Source organism: Triticum dicoccoides, chromosome 3B (assembly GCF_002162155.2).
Source record: "Triticum dicoccoides isolate Atlit2015 ecotype Zavitan chromosome 3B, WEW_v2.0, whole genome shotgun sequence".
In the NCBI taxonomy this organism is placed as follows: Eukaryota; Viridiplantae; Streptophyta; class Magnoliopsida; order Poales; family Poaceae; genus Triticum; species Triticum dicoccoides.
In genome coordinates this window covers 673399279-673418303 of record NC_041385.1, presented here as the reverse complement: position 1 = coordinate 673418303, position 19025 = coordinate 673399279, and positions in this window count along the sequence as shown.

Genomic DNA, 19025 nt, shown 5'->3' with positions numbered 1-19025 from the left:
CTTTGGAATATCCAATTGTGATAGAGCTCGGATCTTGGCTGGGTTTGCTTTAATTCCTCTACCGGATACAATGAAGCCCAGTAGCTTTCCGGCTGGTACGCCGAAAACGCATTTTTCCGGGTTAAGTTTGATGTCATATGTTCGGAGGTTATCGAATGTGAGCCTCAAGTCGTCTACTAGAGTTTCGACATGCTTGGTTTTGACGACCACGTCATCCACGTACGCTTCAACTGTTTTGTCGATCTGGTTTGCCAGACATGTCTGAATCATGCGCTGATATGTTGCGCCGGCGTTTTTGAGCCCGAAAGGCATTGTGTTGAAGCAGAATGGGCCGTGTGGGGTGATGAATGCCATTGCGGCTTGGTCTGGCTCTGCCATCTTAATTTGATGGTAGCCAGAGTATGCGTCGAGGAAACACAATGAATCGTGTCCTGCGGTAGCGTCGGTAATTTGATCGATGCGGGGGAGGGGGAAGGGATCCTTTGGGCAAGCCTTGTTGAGGTCCTTGAAATCGATGCATAGGCGCCAGGATTTGTCCTTCTTTGGTACCATCACCAGGTTTGCTAGCCAATCCGGATGTTTTATATCTCTGATGAATCCGGCCTCCAGTAGTTTGGCTACCTCCTCTCCCATGGCTTGTCTCTTAGGTTCAGAGAAACGCCGAAGAACCTGCTTACCAGGCTTGAATCCTTTTAGGATGTTTAGGATGTGCTCGGCCAGCCTGCGTGGGACTCCTGGCATGTTTGAAGGGTGTCAGGCAAAAATGTCCCAATTTTTGCGTAGGAATTCCCATAGTGCGGAATCTACATCAGGGTCTAATTGCGCCCCAATGGAGGACATTTTTGTAGGTTCCGTTGGATGGACTTGGAATTTGACTATTTCGTCCGCCGGTTTAAAGGAGGTGGACTTTGATCTTTTATCGAGTATTACGTCGTCCCTGTTCACCATGGAGCGCAGCGCAGTCAGTTCTTCGTCCGCTAGGGCTTCGGATAGTGCCTCGAGGGCTGCTGCGGCTGTCTTGTTCTCGGCGCAGAGTGCTATGTCCGGGTCACTAGTAAGAGTGATGATTCCGTTGGGTCCGGGCATTTTGAGCTTCATGTACCCGTAATGGGTTTAGCTTGAAATATTGTGAATGCCTCTCGCCCTAACAGAGCATGGTATCCGCTGCTGAACAGGGTCACTTGAAACGTGACCTCCTCGGACCTGTAATTATCCAGCGTGCCGAACACCACATCCAGTGTGATTTTTCCTGTGCAGCGTGCTTCCCGACTGGGGATTATTCCTCTAAAGGTTGTGTTGCTTCGCTCAATGCGGCTCCAGTCTATTTCCATTTTTCGAAGGGTTTCCTCATAAATGAGGTTCAATCCGCTGCCACCGTTCATGAGTACCTTGGTAAGTCGAAAGTCGTCCACTATTGGACTGAGGACCAATGCGGCAGGTGCTCGGGCTGTTCGGAATTTAGGTTCATCACTAGCATTAAAGGTAATAGCCGTGTCACTCCATGGGTTTATTGTTGCTACCTTGTACACTTTGGTAAGGCTGCGGAGTGTTCGTTTCCACATATTGTTTGATACGAAAGTCTCGAACACTGTTGATACCGTACTGGTATTCCTGGGCTGGTGCTCTGCGGATTCTGGAGTTAGAAGCTCCTCGCCACTTCTGGCCACCTACCGGAGTATCCAGCATGCTCTAAGGCTATGAGTTGGTGTGGCGCCCTCTGTACTATGAATTTTACAGGGTCCATTGAGCCATCCCTTCAGTACGGTTCCATACCCTATAGAGGGTTTTTGCTTTTTGGTGTTTGGCCCAGGTGCCTGGCGATAATGCACCCTTTTGTTTTCGACTGGGGTTGTATTCAGGGCCGGATTGTCCCTGAATTTTATTTCGGTTTTCCGGACACTTTCCATCGCACAGTATTTTCGTACTATGGATGCCAAGTCAGTGAAGCGTGTAATTTCACGGCGACTTATGGTGTTGAGGATTCCGATGTCCGTGCAATTATTGCAGAAGAATCAAATTGCATCCTCCTCACGGCAGTCCTCTATCCTGTTCATAACCAGGAGGAATCCGGCCAAGTAATGGTGTACTATTTCCGTGGGCTCTTGTCGAATTTGGGATAGATCCCTTATGTTTGGGTGGGCGGGTGGAGTTAAATCCGGAACCTCGCCCGATCTGAGGCTCAGGGGCCAAGGAGTTTCCAAACTCGGAAGTTTAGGTTCTTGGATGTTGTCCAATGAATCTGGCCCGCTGCCTGACTTTAGGTTCAGGGCTTGAGTGGCGTCCTCCCCTCCGCGGGTATCCGGCTTGGAGGGATCGCGAATCCGGACATATCTGGTCCTTAATATGGGTGAAGATTCGCCGCATTGTTCCTCCACCACTGCGACCTGGTGGGTGACTTGGGGAGAGTCAATCTCTCTCGGATCGGGTTTAAGCCCAATCTGATCGTAGTCTGTAGCGACTCCCAGGGCAGTGATGCGATCCAAGAGCTCGTTCAAGGAAGAGAGCTCCATCAGATCTAATTGCTCAGCGAGTTCCGAGTCCAGGTGGAGATTGTTTTCGATGACCCGGGAAGTCATCGCCAGCGCGGCCGCCGAACAGGCGGTCATAAGAAAACCGCCTAGCCGGAGAGTTTGGCCGATAGCCAAAGCTCCTTTAGCAACAGCGTCGTCTTTAAAGATGGGATGCGGCATCCTTCTTGATGGCGACAGCACAGAGGAACTCCCAATGAAAGCACCAATGTCGGTGTCCAAACCGGCGGATCTCGGGTAGGGGGTCCCGAGCTGTGCGTCTAGGCGGATGGTAACAGGAGACAAGGGACACGATGTTTTTACCCAGGTTCGGGCCCTCTCGATGGAGGTAAAACCCTACTCCTGCTTGATTAATATTGATGATATGGGTAGTACAAGAGTAGATCTACCACGATATCAGAGAGGCTAAACCCTAGAAGCTAGCCTATGGTATGATTGTTGTTCGTCCTACGGACTAAAACCCTCCCGTTTATATAGACACCGGAGAGGGCTAGGGTTACACAGAGTTGGTTACAATGGGAGGAGATCTACGTATCCGTATCGCCAAGCTTGCCTTCCACGCCAAGGAAAGTCCCATCCGGACATGGGACAAAGTCTTCAATCTTGTATCTTGATAGTCCAGGAGTCCGGCCAAAGGTCATAGTCCGGCTATCCGGACACCCCCTAATCCGGGACTCCCTCACCTGCCGAGCTCGCTTGTGCATTTGCGATGGCTCTTGTAGCAGATCGCTCGACGATCCAGACACCTCCTCTTTGGGACAGCCCATCAATATACCGATAGACATAATTATTGTCAGTTTCTTTCCTTGCCGAGCTATGTAAAGGTAAGTCCGAACACATACTAAATATGCTGCCTCGCAACCTCCTATTCTCCTTCACGGAGTCAGCCAGTTGGGCTCGCACATCTTTTAGTTACACACCAAGCTCGGTGTTGGCATCTTGGAGTTTGTTCTTCTCCACCCTGACATGTGTCAGTATATGTTCGCCCGCGGCCAGTTTCCTTTGAGCTCCTGGACCTCCCTCCTGTGCGACTTCTGGTGCCTCTGCCATAAGATTTACACCCGTATTAATACTCCTGGTAGATGATTATGTTTTCTCGATAGAGGGGAACATTACCAAATGCCGCCTTCTTGTATTTATCTAGTTTGGCGGTAGTAGCAGTCAGCTGGGCCTGACACTTTTTCAGCTCTTGAGACAATAGGTTGTTCTTCTCTATGAGCACCTGGTCATATAACGATCCTTAAATCAGTTGTACCAACTGTTTCAAGTCTCGGGGGCTACTGGTATATGATTATCAGTTTTGCACAAATGTGTACTTACCCGCATATCTTTCAAATACTGGTATGTGGCTCTGGTAAGCGCATCTCGAGCTGCTTGGATATACGCATCACCCGAATTGAAGGCGCTGAAAGCCTCTTCTAAAAACCCAGGGTCGCAAAGAGCGGCTCGTCGGCGCCGATGATTCATGGCGCTCTCCACTTCACAGTTTGTGACGGATACTTTATCTGAATCTTCTGTGCAGGGACAATCCACTGTCACTTCTACGTTAGCCTTAGTCCTTGTGACAGGGTCCGGAATCCAGCTCATAGAGGCATGACCGGCAGAATCCCCGTACATAGTTTGGTTGAATGTTTTTCCTGATAAGACACAATGGATAGTGTAATACTTTAAGATGACAACCATGGAGCATATTTAAAGCCATACCTCCTCAATGAAGGCTCGGCCATATCTCTATTTGCCTTCCTCTTCGAAGGCCTGCCTATCGTAGGCGCCGCCTTATTGCGCGTCGCCTCAGGTGCAGCATAGCGCGCCGATCGTCTCCCCTTTAGAGCATAATATAGTGCGGTGGGTAAGGCAGAAAGAGGAAATTCTCTCAAAGGACAAGTCTCATGATTACTTATGTCGGAGTAATGGGCCACGGGTAGGCTAACCCGAACCCCAAGACCTTTTCAAGACATCGGGGCAGGCCGCGCCCCTCAAGCCGAGTCCCAGACGGCGACTCCGAGATAAGCCGACTCCAAGCTGGCGACCTCCAGAGAGGCCGACTCCAAGCTGGCGACCTCCAAAGAGGCCGACTTTGGAGAGTCGGCCCGTGGCTCCTCCCTCATCCCGAAGTACGATGCCGGGAACGGTCACGGCATGGCTGTTTCCCCCCTGCACACGAAGGGCCGGCATGGCTACAGTGAGCCGTATCGCTGGAAGATCTCCGGCGAGGCGCGGCACTGTTGCCATGCCTGCCCTGACCTCAGCCACAGTGCGCAGTACACTGTGCCCACACGCCGGCCTGTACGGCCCAAAGGCGGCGGGACCGCCTGTCAGTGGGAGGGCCGAAGACGGCCTGGGCACCCGAAGACGGACCTGTGGGAGTCGGCCTCCCTGGAGTTGGCCGACTCCTCCCCAGGGCCCCACGTGCCACTAACCAGATAAGATGGGGAATGGCGACGGTGATCGCCGATAAATCGCGGCACTGTTGCCATGACCCGATGACCAAGCATGCGTCACCAGGAGTGTCGCTACAGTATCAAGCCTATCCACGGGACCCGCCAGTCGGCGGGCCCCAGAAGCCGGCAGGAAGGACGGTGGCCTGAGAGACAGACGGCTGGGACCCGCGCCCAGCCGTATTACTATTGTACCCCCGGGGGGTAGGCCTATATAAACCCCCCGGGGCACCCATGCAAAGGGTTTGGACCTGAATAGAGATAGACCAGATAGCACGGGAGGAGAGAACTAGCCTTGCTCTCTCCTGCCTCCCAAAACAGCTCTAGGAGCACCATTGTAGTCACCTTGCTTGAGTGATCATGTGGAGACCCCGCAGAGCAGCAGTAGGGGTGTTATCTTCTAGGAGAGCCCTGAAGCTGGGTAAGATCCGCCGGCGTGCACGTCTTCGCCTCATCCCGCTTCCAGGCACCGGCGATGTTCTACTCGCTCCCACCATGATAAGCCATCCTTTGGCATATGTCGTATCCAACCCCCGACATTTGGCGCCCACCGTGGGGCGAGGTGCACCGTCGTCCGGAGATCTGCTCTGGACGGGAACCATGTTCCTTCCCGGCGAGCGCAGCCAGCCCGGCACGCCGGATGGCGTCTGTGCCGACGCACTGCACGGCGCGGAGATCGCCTGTGCGGCCAGCTGCCTCGCCGATCTTATCGGTGAGGTTCGCCTCTCCGATGAGCCTGCATCCGACGCAGGCACGAGTGCCCCCGAGAGCCTCCTCGCGGGCCTCCTCGACCAACTCCACGTCGCCGGCGAGCCTGCCGTGGACCTGGAGTCCATAGGATCCACTGACCCGATGCTGGTCGACTCCGACACCGCGTCGCTCGACGCGTTCCCCACCAACGTGGTGGTCTACGACGAGCCGCTCTCATACGCGGGGAGCGGCGGAAGCACCGTCACCGAGGTCCTCGTCCTCGAACACGGCGAGCGCTCGGGCGAGGGAGTGCATGACCCGCTTGACGCGGCCCTGCGAGACCTTGCAGCGCCGATTCCGAAAGACGCCGACGCCGGGACGCTGGAGGCGCTCCGCCTTCAGCTCATCGAGGGCGCGAAGAAGCTGGCAAGCATGAGGCGCTTGTCAAAAGCTTACCAACGAGAGATGGATCGCGCTGTAGGCGGTTCGCCGGCTCCAACTGGGCCTAACCGCCTAGGCGCGGTCCGACAGCACGGCGCAGCAATCGCAAACCTCTTCGGGGCTGATCGCCCTGTGTACGCCACGCCCGCAGAGAATATCCGTGCCGCCCAGGCGGCGGCAGACGAGCTCGACAACTTCGAAGGCGAAGAGCGCCGCATAATGACGGAGCGAGTTCAGCAGCTCCTCGACGCGGCTGCCGCGCAGAATGGTATCGGCTGCCGCACCGAGGCACCGCAGCGCCAAAACGACGACCCACCGCCTTGCCGATACCAAGGTGCGACGTCTCGGACGCCGATTGGCGGGGCCTGTGGGAAGAAGGACAAGGAGCCGGCTGTCAGCCACAGCCGGACTCACATCACCATCAAGCGCGACCAAGACGGCCGCCCCAGAGCGGTGGAATGGCGGGACGACTACCAGCCTCCCCCTCCTCGCGGAGAAAGGCGAGTCTCCCCGCCGCCCGTGGAACATCCGACTCTCGGCGACCGCCTGGGCCGCCGAGAGGGAGTCGGAGAGAATGACGCCCGCCACCGGATCGACCGACTCCACCGATCCCTGGCGCTGGAAGAAAAAGATGAGTTGGGTCCCCCCTGCTTCGGACCTCGCATCCGGGACGAACCCTTTCCCAAAGGGTTCACGCTCCCCCGAGACACGCCCAAATATACCGGCACCGTGAAGCCGAAATATTGGCTCATCGACTACTCCACGGCTGTCAACATAGCGAACGGCAACAAGCGTGTCACCGTAAGATATGTCCCGCTCATGCTCCAGGGCTCGGCCCGTATGTGGTTAAACAGTCTGAAGCCTCGCAGGATCAACAGCTGGGTTGACTTCAACGAGGCTTTTGTCCGCAACTTCATGAGCACGTACAAGCGACCTCCCAAGCCCCGCCAGCTCTCCTTGTGCGTGCAAGGCCCTGATGAGTCTACTCGCGACTACCTCACGCGCTGGGGCAAACTCCGGAACTCCTGCGAGGGCGTGCACGAGGTGTAGGCGATCAAGTACTTTACTGCCGGGTGCAGAGAAGGCACCCTCCTCAAGCACAAGCTCCTCTGCGACGAGCTGGAGACCCTCGACGTGCTGCTGATCATGGCGGACAAATACGCCATGGCTGACTCCTCCATGAAGGCAGAGATTCGGGTCAGCGCAACTGGCAAAGTCGCCCCTCAGGCTCCGAGAACTCCGGCTGGAGACACCAGTCGGCGGCAGTAGCAGAATGACCAGAAACGCAAAGCCCCGCTGCCGACTTCCAGCAGTCGGCAGGTGGCAACGGCAAAGGACCAGCAATTGGAGGGACCGCCTCTGGCGAAGCGGCAGAAGGGCGGCAAGTCCAACTGGCTGCCGGCTTTCTCCTATGAGCAGACTCTGGATGGTCCCTGCAAGTTCCACAGCGGCGCGAAGCCGTCCAACCATACCACCAGGAAATTTCACTGGCTGACCAGAATCGCCAAGGGGGACGGCTTGCCCCCTCCCCCTCCTGCTGGGTCGCCTCCTCTGCAGCCGCCCCAGCAGCCGGCCGTCAGGCCAGTCGGTGCGATACAAGACGAGTTCCCGGACGAGCACGGAGCCTATGTGGTGTTCACCAGTGTAGCGGATGACCGGCGCAGCAGGCGCCAACAGCAGCAAGAAGTAAATGCAGTTGCATCAAGCACTCCAGAGTTCATGCATTGGTCCGAAAGGCCTATCAGTTGGAGCAGAGCTGATCACCCAGAGGTGATGCCGAGCCCAAGCTCTTACGCCTTGGTCCTAGGCGCCACCCTTGCCACGGACAGGCGGGCTGCTCGTTTCTCGCGAGTACTGATAGACGGAGGCAGCAGCATCAACATCCTGTACAAGGATACGATGGAGAAACTAGGAATCAAGCGAAGACAGCTTCAGAGCAGCTGGACTGTGTTTCACGGAATCGTCCCCGGCCTTTCCTGCTCGCCAATCGGCAAGATCCTGATAGATGTCCTCTTCGGAGACAAGGATCATTTCCGCCGAGAGCCAATTTGGTTTGAGGTGGTGGACCTTGAAAGCCCATATCACGCATTGCTTGGCCGACCCTCCCTGGCCAAGTTCATGGTGGTACCCCACTACGCCTACCTCAAGATGAAGATGCCGAGTTCCAAGGGAATCCTAACCGTATCCGGCGACTACAGGAAGTCGTCCGCTTGTGCGGCCGAAAGCAGTCGGCTGGCCGAGTCCTTGGTGATCGCAGCTAAGAAACGGCTTCTTGATCGGGTCGTGGCAATGGCCGGCAAGCAGCCCGAGTTGTCACCCGACCCCAAGGAGTTGGAAGCAGACGGATCATTCAAGCCAGCCAAGGAAACAAAGAAGATACCGTTGGACCCAGAGCACCCGGAGCAGTACGCTGTCATAGGCACTGGCCTTGACAGCAAATAGGAAGGCGAGCTCGTCGATTTCCTCCGTGAGAATCACGACATCTTCGCATGGTCCCCCAAGGACATGCCTGGTGTCCCGACGGAATTCGCCGAGAACAAGTTACATGTCTGATCTGATATGAAGCCCGTCAGGCAGCCCTTGCGCCGCCTGTCAGAAGAAAAAAGAAGAGTTGTTGGAGAAGAAATAGCCCGGCTCCTGGTGGCCGGCTTCATCATGGAAGTGTTTTTTCCAGAGTGGTTGGCAAACCCGGTACTGGTGCTGAAGAAGAACAAGTAGTGGCGGATGTGCACTGATTATACGAGCCTCAACCAAGCTTGCCCCAAGGACCCATTTGCTCTGCCGAGAATCGATCAGGTGATAGAGTCCACAGCTGGATGCGAGCTGTTGAGTTTCCTAGATGCGTATTCAGGATATCACCAGATCAAGCTGAACCCGGCCGACAGACTGAAGACCGCCTTCATCACACCGTTCGGAGCCTTCTGCTACCTGACCATGACGTTTGGCTTGAGAAACACCGGCGCCACCTTTCAGCGTTGCATGCAGAAGTGCCTCCTGAAGCAACTCGGCAGAAACGCCCACGTCTATGTGGATGATGTAGTGGTGAAGACGGAGAAGCGTGGAACCTTGCTGGAGGACCTCAAGGAAACCTTCGAGAATCTGCGCCGATTCCAGATCAAGCTCAACCCAGAGAAGTGCGTTTTCGGAGTACCAGCCGCCCAGCTCCTCGGTTTCCTGGTCTCCGAACGCGGCATAGAGTGCAATCCTGTGAAGATCAAGGCCATCGAGAGGATGGAAGCACCCAGACAACTGTTAGATGTGCAGAAGTTCATCGGCTGTTTGGCATCCATCAGCCGATTCATCAGTCGGCTGGGCGAGAAGGCTCTCCCCTTGTATCAGCTCATGAAGAAGACGACCTTCTTTGAGTGGACTCCCAAGGCGGACGAGGCTTTTCTCCAACTGAAGAAGATGTTGACTTCTCCCCTTGTGCTGGCGGCTCCGACTCCCAAAGAGCCCATGCTCCTATACATTGCCGCCACCAGCCGAGTAGTCAGCACAGTCATTGTAGTCGAGCGCAAGGAGGAAGGCAAGGCGCTACCTGTCCAGAGACCGGTATATTACCTGAGTGAAGTACTGTCGACCTCCAAGCAGAACTACCCCCATTACCAGAAGATGTGCTACGGCGTGCATTTTTCCGCCAAGAAATTGAAGCCTTACTTCCAGGAGCATCCAATCGCTGTGGTCTGTACAGCTCCGCTGGCCGAGATCATCGGAAGCCGAGATGCTTCTGGCCGAGTGGCCAAATGGGCCATTGACTTGGCTCCCTACGCCATCTACTACGAGCCCCGCACCGCCATCAAGTCGCAGGTGCTGGCCGACTTCCTCGTTGATTGGGCCGAGACCCAGTATCTGCCGCCAGCGCCTGACTCCACCCATTGGCAGATGCACTTTGATGGCTCCAAGATGCGCACCGGCTTGGGAGCCGGCGTCGTCCTCACTTCCCCCAAAGGCGATTGGGATGTCAAGGATGCAAATATGGTGAGCTACCGTTTCCTCATTCAGCAGCTCAGCGGATACTTCGAGGGCTGCGAGTTCCTCCACGTGCCAAGGACTGACAACGACCAAGCAGACGCCTTGGCACGAATCGGCTCCACTCACCAGGCAATACCATCTGGTGTCGCCCTCCGGCGCCTCCTCAAGCCTTCTATCAAGCCGTCACCAGAATCAGATTCAATCTTTGTGCCAGCTCCTCCTGAGGACGCCGGACCCGACTCCAAGAAGCACACAGTCGAAGCCGACCCGGGGACTTCAGAACCCGGCCCGGGGACTGTTGCGGCAAGATCGAAGACTCTAGAGCTAGGCCCGGGGACTGCTCCAGTCAGCCTCGGGACTTTGTCAAACCAGCAAGCGGCTGCGGACTCCAACCCGCCGCCTCCCAGCCCGGCCGCCCTTATCCAAGTCGCACTAGTGGCAGTTGAAGAAATAGCGGCACCTTCATGGGCCCAGCCCATCCTCGGATTCTTAGTAAACAGAGAGCTGTCAACTGATGAAATCTTGGCTCGGCAAGTGCAACACCGAGCATCAGCCTACACCATAGTCAACAGAGAGCTGGTCAGGCGCAGCGTTACCGGTGTCTTCCAATGTTGCGTCGAGGCAGAACAAGGCCAAGCAATCCTCAGAGACATCCACGAAGGCGAGTGCGGTCACCACGCGGCCTCCAGAGCACTCGTCGCCAAAGCCTTCTGGCACGGTTTCTTCTGGCCAACCGCCCTGGAAGAGGCCAAAGGGCTACTCCAAAAGTGCAAGGGTTGCCAGATTTTCCGTTCCAAACCACTTCAGCCAGCTTCCGCACTCAAGACTATCCCCATTGCCTGGCCCTTTGCAGTCTGGGGTCTGGACATGGTGGGACCATTCAAGACGGCACGAGCTGGCTTGACTCACCTGCTTGTCGTAGTGGACAAATTCACCAAGTGGCTGGAGGCGAAACCCATCAAGAAGTTGAATGGTCCGACTGCAGTGACCTTCATCACTGACATCACAACTCGGTACGGCATCCCACACAGCATCATCACCGACAATGGCACGAATTTTGCCAAAGGCGCCTTGGCCCGTTTCTGCGCGACGCAGGGCTTCCGACTGGACTTAGCGTCCGTTTCCCATCCGCAGTCAAACGGCCAGGTAGAGCGAGCGAACGGCCTTGTCTTATCCGGCATCAAGCCTCGACTCGTCGTCCTGCTGGAGAGATCTGCCGGCTGTTGGCTTGAGGAGCTGCCAGCCGTCCTATGGAGTCTGCGCACGACTCCGAACAAGTCAACCGGCTTCACACCCTTCTTCCTCGTCTATGGTGCCGAAGTCGTCATCCCAACGGACATAGAGTTCGACTCCCCACGAGTCACCATGTACACCGAGGAAGAAGCAGAAGAAGCACGACAAGACGGCATCGATCTGCTGGAAGAGGGCCGGCTGTTGGCACTCAGCCGGTCCGGCATCTACCAGCAGAGCCTGCGTCGATACTACAACAGGAAGGTCAGGCCAAGATCTTTCCAAGAAGGCGACCTTGTGCTCCGGCTGATCCAGTGAACAGCGGGCCAACACAAGCTGTCGGCGCCTTGGGAAGGCCCCTTCATCATCAGCAAGGTTCTAGGAAACGACGCCTACTATCTGATCGACGCTTAGAAGCCCCGAGCGCGCAAGAGGGACGACTCCGGTAAAGAGACAGAGCGCCCGTGAAATGCAAATCTTCTTCGAAGATTTTACAGTTGATGCAGTATGTATCGCACTACCCCTTTGTATTAAAGTACTAAGACTTTGGGCCCCCCGAGACGAGCTCGGGGACTGCCCTTTTTGTTATCTATAAGATAAGAATCATGCCTTCGAGAAAATCACTTTCATTACAAGCCGCTTGGCACCGGGCCAGACTAGTCGGCCCGGGGACTCGCCGCCTTGCGCTATGAGGAGCTTCCCGCAATCAGACAAGTAGTGCGCGGTGCCCAATCCGCCTCCTGGCAAAGCCGCAGCTCGCAGAGCGACTGTGAGGCAAACAGGAGGGGGGAAGAACGGGCGCCCACACGAAAAATGGCTAAGGACCCAAAGCATGAACATAGCGTAAGACGGCCTCCAGCATTTCTAAAGCGGAAGCCGACTCATGAGTAGCCGGCTCGCCGTCTTTATTAGCTTTTATCAAGGACGGCCGACTCTTGGGTAGTCGGCCTGTCGCTTTCTATCAGGCTTACTGAAGAAACTCCAAATGGCCAAGTACTTGCTTTCCCGAAGTAGCCGAGCACTTAACCCAGCGACAGTCCGGGGAGCGGCTGTCCGACTGGCAAGGCAGCGACTAATGGAAGGCGGCAAAAGGAAAAGCCTAAAGAGAAGTAAGCAAGGAAAGACAGAAATCGGATAAATATTTACATAGGCCCTTGGTCGAATCTTCGAATAGAAGTTCAAGATACACCCCGCGGGTGGAACTGTTCGAAACTAACAAAGTTTTCAAAATATTACTAAGACAGACAAGCAGAGGCGAAAGAGGCAGCCTAGGAGGCGGCATCGGGGATCGGAGGATCGGAGGAGATGGCGGTGTCAGGCGCCGGGGCAGTCGGCTGGGCGGTCTCGGCTTGATCACCTCCGGCGGCAGTCGCCTTCTCTTGACGCGGCTCGTTGCTGGAGGCGTGGTCGAGCTGAGGCTGGCCGCCTGCTCCGTCTTCTGGCGCCTCCGCCTCGCCTTCGTCCTCTGCCTCGTCCTCCTCCTCAGTGCTGGAGTCGATCACCTCCGCCGAATCTTCGCCATACTCCGGGTTCATTCCGAACCACTCCGGCGGCACTTCCTCGCCGCCTTCAGCCCGCTCGGGGACGAAGACACTGGTGTCCGTGTACTCGGTGATGGCCGCTGCACGCTCGATAAGGGCGCCCTCCACGGCCTCCAGCTCGGCCTGGGCTTCTGACCGGAATGCGGCCAGACGGTCCAGGTCCAGCCCTGGATACCACGCCTTGACAAACTCCAAGGCCCGGCGCGCTCCGGCCCGGGCCGAGGAGCCCTTCCAAGCCTCAAGACGGCCGGCAGCGACATCCAGCCAGTCGGCAGTTCGGCTGGCGGTGCGCAGAGCCGGCGTGCCTGGCCACAATGCTCAGAAGCTGCTCTTCGACGGTTCGGGGGGCATTAGCAGCGATCTCCTCGTCATTTGCCCTTCGCGCCTCACGAGCAGCCTCGATGGCCAGAGGAACTGCCTGCGAGTGACCAGGGAAGAAGTCTGCCAAGACAAAAAAGAAGCAAGACGAAAAAATCAGAAGTCGGCCTGACACATAGTCGGAAGCCCGAAGAAGCGAAAGAAACTTACCATCAACAATATCCTCGATCTCGTGGAAGCCGGAGGTCGGCATTGCCTCCCTGTCAGTCCAGGAGGAACGCTCGCTCTCGAACTCGGCCAGGAGTGTGGTCTCCCTCTTCTCGGCCTCGTCCTTCGCCTTCTTGAGCAACTCCTTCTGCTCGGCCAGCTGCGCCGCTAGCAGGTCGCGATCCGTGGCGAGCTTGCCACACTCCTCCTCTTTGGCACGACGGGCGGTATTGGCCTCGCCCAGCTACTCCTGAAGAACGGCATTGGCTTCTGAGGAACAAAGAAGAGACAAAATAAGTCATTAGCAAAAAAGATCACCGGGAAGATCCGGCCCGACTGCTCAGCAGTCGGCCCGAATCTCGGGGACTACAGCCCGCGGGTGCGCCACCGCGCCCCGCGAAGAAGAAGAACTTACTCCGGCTTTCCGACAAGTCGGCAGCCCGCTTGTTCAGCTCCTCGACATTGCGGTTGAAGGCAATGGCGCAGAGGTTGTGATACTCCTGCAATGAATCATTAAAGACAAATTTAGTGTTTGGAACTCGCCAGAGGGAGTTCCGAACCGCCTGCTCAGCAGCCGGCCCGGAACTCGGGGACTACACCCAGTGGGTGCGCTGGCGCATCCCCACAGAAAAACAAACAAGAATCCAAAGGGAAAGAAACTTACTCGGACGGCCGTTCGTGCGGCCAAATGCGCTCTGGTGCAGGCTTGAAGGGCATCGCCCTCGGCCCGCAGCTTCGCCTGGACCTCCAGGAGCAGTTGATTTAACGGCCAGGTGCCGCCTCCGCGCACCCACCCGGTGGGCGCGGCACTTGTGGCCTCGGCGTCTAGGGATGCCGAGCCGGCAACGCCGGTCTCCCAAGGATGCGGCACCGAGGTCGCCCTCTCAAGACGGCGACGCACCGGCGAGGCGACTTGGAGAAGTAGCCGCGCTTCAGCCTCGTCCATGGCCGGCGGCTCCGACGGATCCACCGGTTGTTTGCCGTGCGGCCTCCCAGACGGCGGTGGAGGTGGTGGTGGCGGCACGAGGGTGTCCGACATAGAAACATCGCTGCCCTCCTTCTCCATGATGGGGTCCTCGGTGCCGGCCCCTCCGGTTTGCCCCGTGAACTCCGGAGGCGGCGGCGCAGACGATAGTGGGGGGACGAGCATCGCTGATCGGTGACGCGCGGCCTCCTCAGCACGCCGTCTCGCTGCGAGGGTAGCCTCGGCATCCTCCAGCTCCTTCTGGGCGGAGGCGGCCGCCTAGTCGGCCTCCGCCTTCTCCAGACGTTCGCCTTCCTCCTCCTCGCGCTTCTCCCGTGCATTTTGCTCCGTCGCCTCCCAGAGGGCGGCGGCGGGGTCGGCCCGCCGAGTATTGGCGGACGTCTCCGCCGACCCCATGACAGAGGGGACAGCGACTCTCTCAAGGGAAAGAGGGGCCCTGGAGAAAATCGGAGGGAGTACATAAACGAAGACTTGGACAAGATTCAACAAAGAAAGTAAAAGAGCATGAAGACTTATGCGGATACTAGCGGCGACCTTCTCACTTCCCTTCGGAAGCGGTTGGCCTTCGCGGCCGCCTCCTCCCGTCTGGTCGCGGCGGCCGCCCCCTTAAGCTTCTTCAATTTGCCGTCGGGCGCACTCGGCCCGGCGTGACGCCTCTTCGCGCCGCCCTGGCCGGCGGAGGAGCCGACCTTCGGCTGATGGCGCGGGGTGACTTCCCCTTCGGCGTCGTCGTCGGGCCAGTCGTCGAAAGTGGCCGAAGGCCTGAAGTCGCCTTCCACTCCTCCTCCCCCACCTTTGGCGTCGGCTTCCATTGCCGCCGCCCCCAAGTCGGGGTCGTCGACGTCACTCTCCACGCGGTCGGGGACATACTCGCGGGGCTGTCTCGTGGCGCCGGCGGCAGGCTGCATAAGAGGATTCTGGTTCAAAAGAAGCCGACAAGAGTCATAAGCCGGAGTCGGCTGAGGAAAAAAGACAAAACAGTAGGAAGACGCGACTTACCACTGGTGGAGGGTTGTCGCGCGAGTACGGCTCCTTGCCGAACTGCCAGTCCTCCTCATACTCGTAGTGCGCGATGTAATTCACCATATTCGCCACCTCCTTGCGGGGCATCTCCTTGGTGCTCATCCGACTTGGGTCTCGGAGGCCGCTCATCTGACAGATCAGGTGAGGCCGTCCTTGGAGCGGGAGAACTCGGCGCGCTACGAAGGCGGCCAGCAAGTCGGCCCCGACGAGTCCCTCCGACTGTATCAAGACTCGGAGTCACGCTACGGCGGCGGCTCCGGCGAGGGACAGCGACTTGACTCTGTGGGACAAGCTGGGGAGCCTCCCAGTCAGGGGAGTGGCGTTGTAGGGCGGCAGGTTGACCCAGTCGCCGTCGGAGGCGAGGTTCTTCACGTAGAAGTACGAGCGCTGCCACATCTTCACCGACTTGATCAGCGCGATGGGAGGAAAGGGGTTGTTAGCCGTCGAGTGCCGCATCGCAATGAAGGCGCCGCACTGAGCCGGCACGCCGGTGATGTGCGTGCCGAGCTTAGAAGAGAAGAATTCCCCCCACAGCTCGATGGTGGGGAGAAGGCCGAGGAAACCTTCGCACAGAGTGGCGAAGGCAGAGAGCAGCACCACCATGTTCGGTGTGAGGTGGTGCGGCTGAAGACTAAGGAACTCCAGGAACGAGCGGAGGAGCCGCTCGCCGGCAGCCCCAGGCCGCGCATAAGGTGCGAGCGGAAGACGACCCGCTCGCCCTCTTCCGGCGCCGGCCGGATTTCCCCCTCCGGCGTGGCGCGGGCGCGCACGAGGCCCGCACTGGGAAGACGGCGTGTCCGGCGGAGGAACTCGATGTGTTCTTCCTCTACCTCCGAGCCCTCCCACACGCCGGAGCGCACGGCAGGGGCCGCGGCGGAGGAAGAGCTCATCGCCGCGGTATGGTGTGCTCTGGCTCAACAGCGGACGAAGGAAGGAGAGAAAGCAAGATGAGGCGGGGGAGCGGGGAAGAAGGGCACGCGAGCGGTGCCGCTCTGTTTCCCCCCGCCTACTTATAGCCCTGCGGGCTGAGAAGCCGATGGGGCGGGCGTGGGATTAACTGCGCACGATGTCCCACACTACCCCACGATTTACCCCACGAAGTTACTGCGCGCGGTAACGACGTGGGGAAACCAACCGTCCACGGCCGCAACAGATATGTTCGTATGCCGAGGCGCGGTAGTGGCGGGCCCCACCTGACGGCCCGTTCCGTCGCGCGCGTGGGCAGGCAGACTGTTCTCCCCACGTGGCGCCACGCGATAGGACCGCCTTGATGGCAGCAGGGAGGCGTATCAGGCACGCCGCCTGGTTTCCCGCCACGACTTTCAAACTAAGGCTCTTCGCCGAAACTCCGAGTTTCGACAGTCGGCCCAAGGGAAGACGGCAGCCGAGTCCCAGAGTCTGCACTTATAAAGATTGAAGTTGTTGAAGCCCCACAATGCAGCGACCGCCGGGCTTCACCAGCTTCGGGGACTACTGTCGGAGTAATGGGCCACGGGTAGGCTAACCCGAGCCCCAAGACCTTTTCAAGACATCGGGGCAGGCCGCGCCCCTCAAGCCGAGTCCCAGACGGCGACTCCGAGATAAGCCGACTCCAAGCTGGCGACCTCCAGAGAGGCCGACTCCAAGCTGGCGACCTCCAAAGAGGCCGACTTTGGAGAGTTGGCCCGTGGCTCCTCCCTCATCCCGAAGTACGATGCGGGGAACGGTCACGGCGTGGCCATTTCCCCCCTGCTCACGAAGGGTCGGCATGGCTACAGTGAGCCGTATCGCTAGAAGATCTTCGGTGAGGCGCGGCACTGTTGCCATGCCTGCCCTGACCTCAGCCACAGTGCGCAGTACACTGTGCCCACGACGCCGGCCTGTACGGCCCAAAGGCGGCGGGACCGCCTGTTAGTGGGAGGGCCGAAGACGGCCTGGGCACCGGAAGACGGACCTGTGGGAGTCGGCCTCCCTGGAGTCGGCCGACTCCTCCCCAGGGCCCCACGTGCCATTAACCAGATAAGATGGGGAATGGCGACGGTGATCGCCCGATAGACGGCGGCACTGTTGCCACAAACCGATGACCAAGCCTGCGTCACCAGGAGTGTCGCTACAGTATCAAGCCTGTCCGCGGGACCCGCCATTCGGCGGGCCCCAGAAGCCGGCAGGAAGGACGGTGGCCTGAGAGACAGACGGCTGGGACCCGCGCCCAGCCGTATTACTATTGTACCCCTGGGGGGTAGGCCTATATAAACCCCCCGGGGCACCCATGCAAAGGGTTTGGACCTGAATAGAGATAGACCATATAGCACGGGAGGAGAGAACTAGCCTTGCTCTCTCCTGCCTCCCAAAATAGCTCTAGGAGCACCATTGTAGTCACCTTGCTTGAGTGATCATGCGGAGACCCCGCAGAGCAGAAGTTGGGGTGTTATCTCCTAGGAGAGCCCTGAAGCTAGGTAAGATTCGCCGGTGTGCATGTCTTGGCCTCATCCCGCTTCCAGGCACCGGCGACGTTCTACTCGCTCCCACCATGATAAGCCATCCTTTGGCATATGTCGTATCCAACCCCCGACAACTTACATGCGATGCAGGGAGAAGGCCGGGATAGTCAGCAATGATGGCCTCTTCGGTGCTGTCACAGCTCGCCTGGTAAAACACCCCTCCCTGAGCTCCATGAATATATCCGGATCCTCTTCGAATCTGGGGTCAAGGGAATGGTTGTGGTCCTCTGATTGTGGTGCGGGGCTGTGGATCTCCCTGATAATTTTCTGCCATTCCTGTTATAAATGGACGGATCAATATTTATGAAAAAGGACTCAGGGAATGAATGGAGTAGAGTAGTGGGATGGAAACTCACCCAGCTGGGAGGGATGTACATGGAAAACCCATCTCTGGGCTTAATGTGGATGAACTCCTCTTTCTCCCCTTTGTATAATCCGGATAGTATTTTCACCAAAGTAGCAGCGGTGTTCGGACCCTTCCGACCATAGCGGGTTGCGTCATCTTCTCCATTGAAGTGCCACATAGGGTGCCCTCGGTATTGGAGTGGCTGAACCCCTCACATTATAGATATCACCATAACCTCGACTATTGAAAATCCGGATTGAGCAAGCGTCTTTATCTTGCTCACCAATTAATGGACTTCCGCGCTATCTTCCTCCATGGGGCTCCGAGGACGCCAGCTGAGGTGCTTCTTCAATGGAGCACTTGAAAATTTAGGAAGACCCCTTCGAATTGGGTCGGGAAGGGAGACGTCCTCAACATAGAACCATTCGGAAGGCCATTCGTCGAATGCCTTCTTCGGCATGCCAGATAGGTATCTGGTCCCGGCAATGCGCCATATCTCGGCTCCGCCCACTTGGAATATCGATTCCTCTTGATTACGAGGGACGAGGCAAAAAAACTTCTTCCATAACTCAAAATGAGCCCCGCAACCCAGAAATAGCTTGCAAAGAGCAACATAACCCGCAATGTGCAGGATGGAGGCAGGTGTGAAGTTGTGCAGTTGGAGGCCATAGTACTCCAGAAGCCCTCGGAGGAACGGACGGATTGGAAATCCGATGCCTCTCAACAAGTAGGGAACAAAGCATATTCGTTTCCCCCTGGATGAGTTGGGGAACTTCTCCGCCTGCTCCCCACCATTGAAGGAAGCAAATCCGGCTCGAATGGGGAC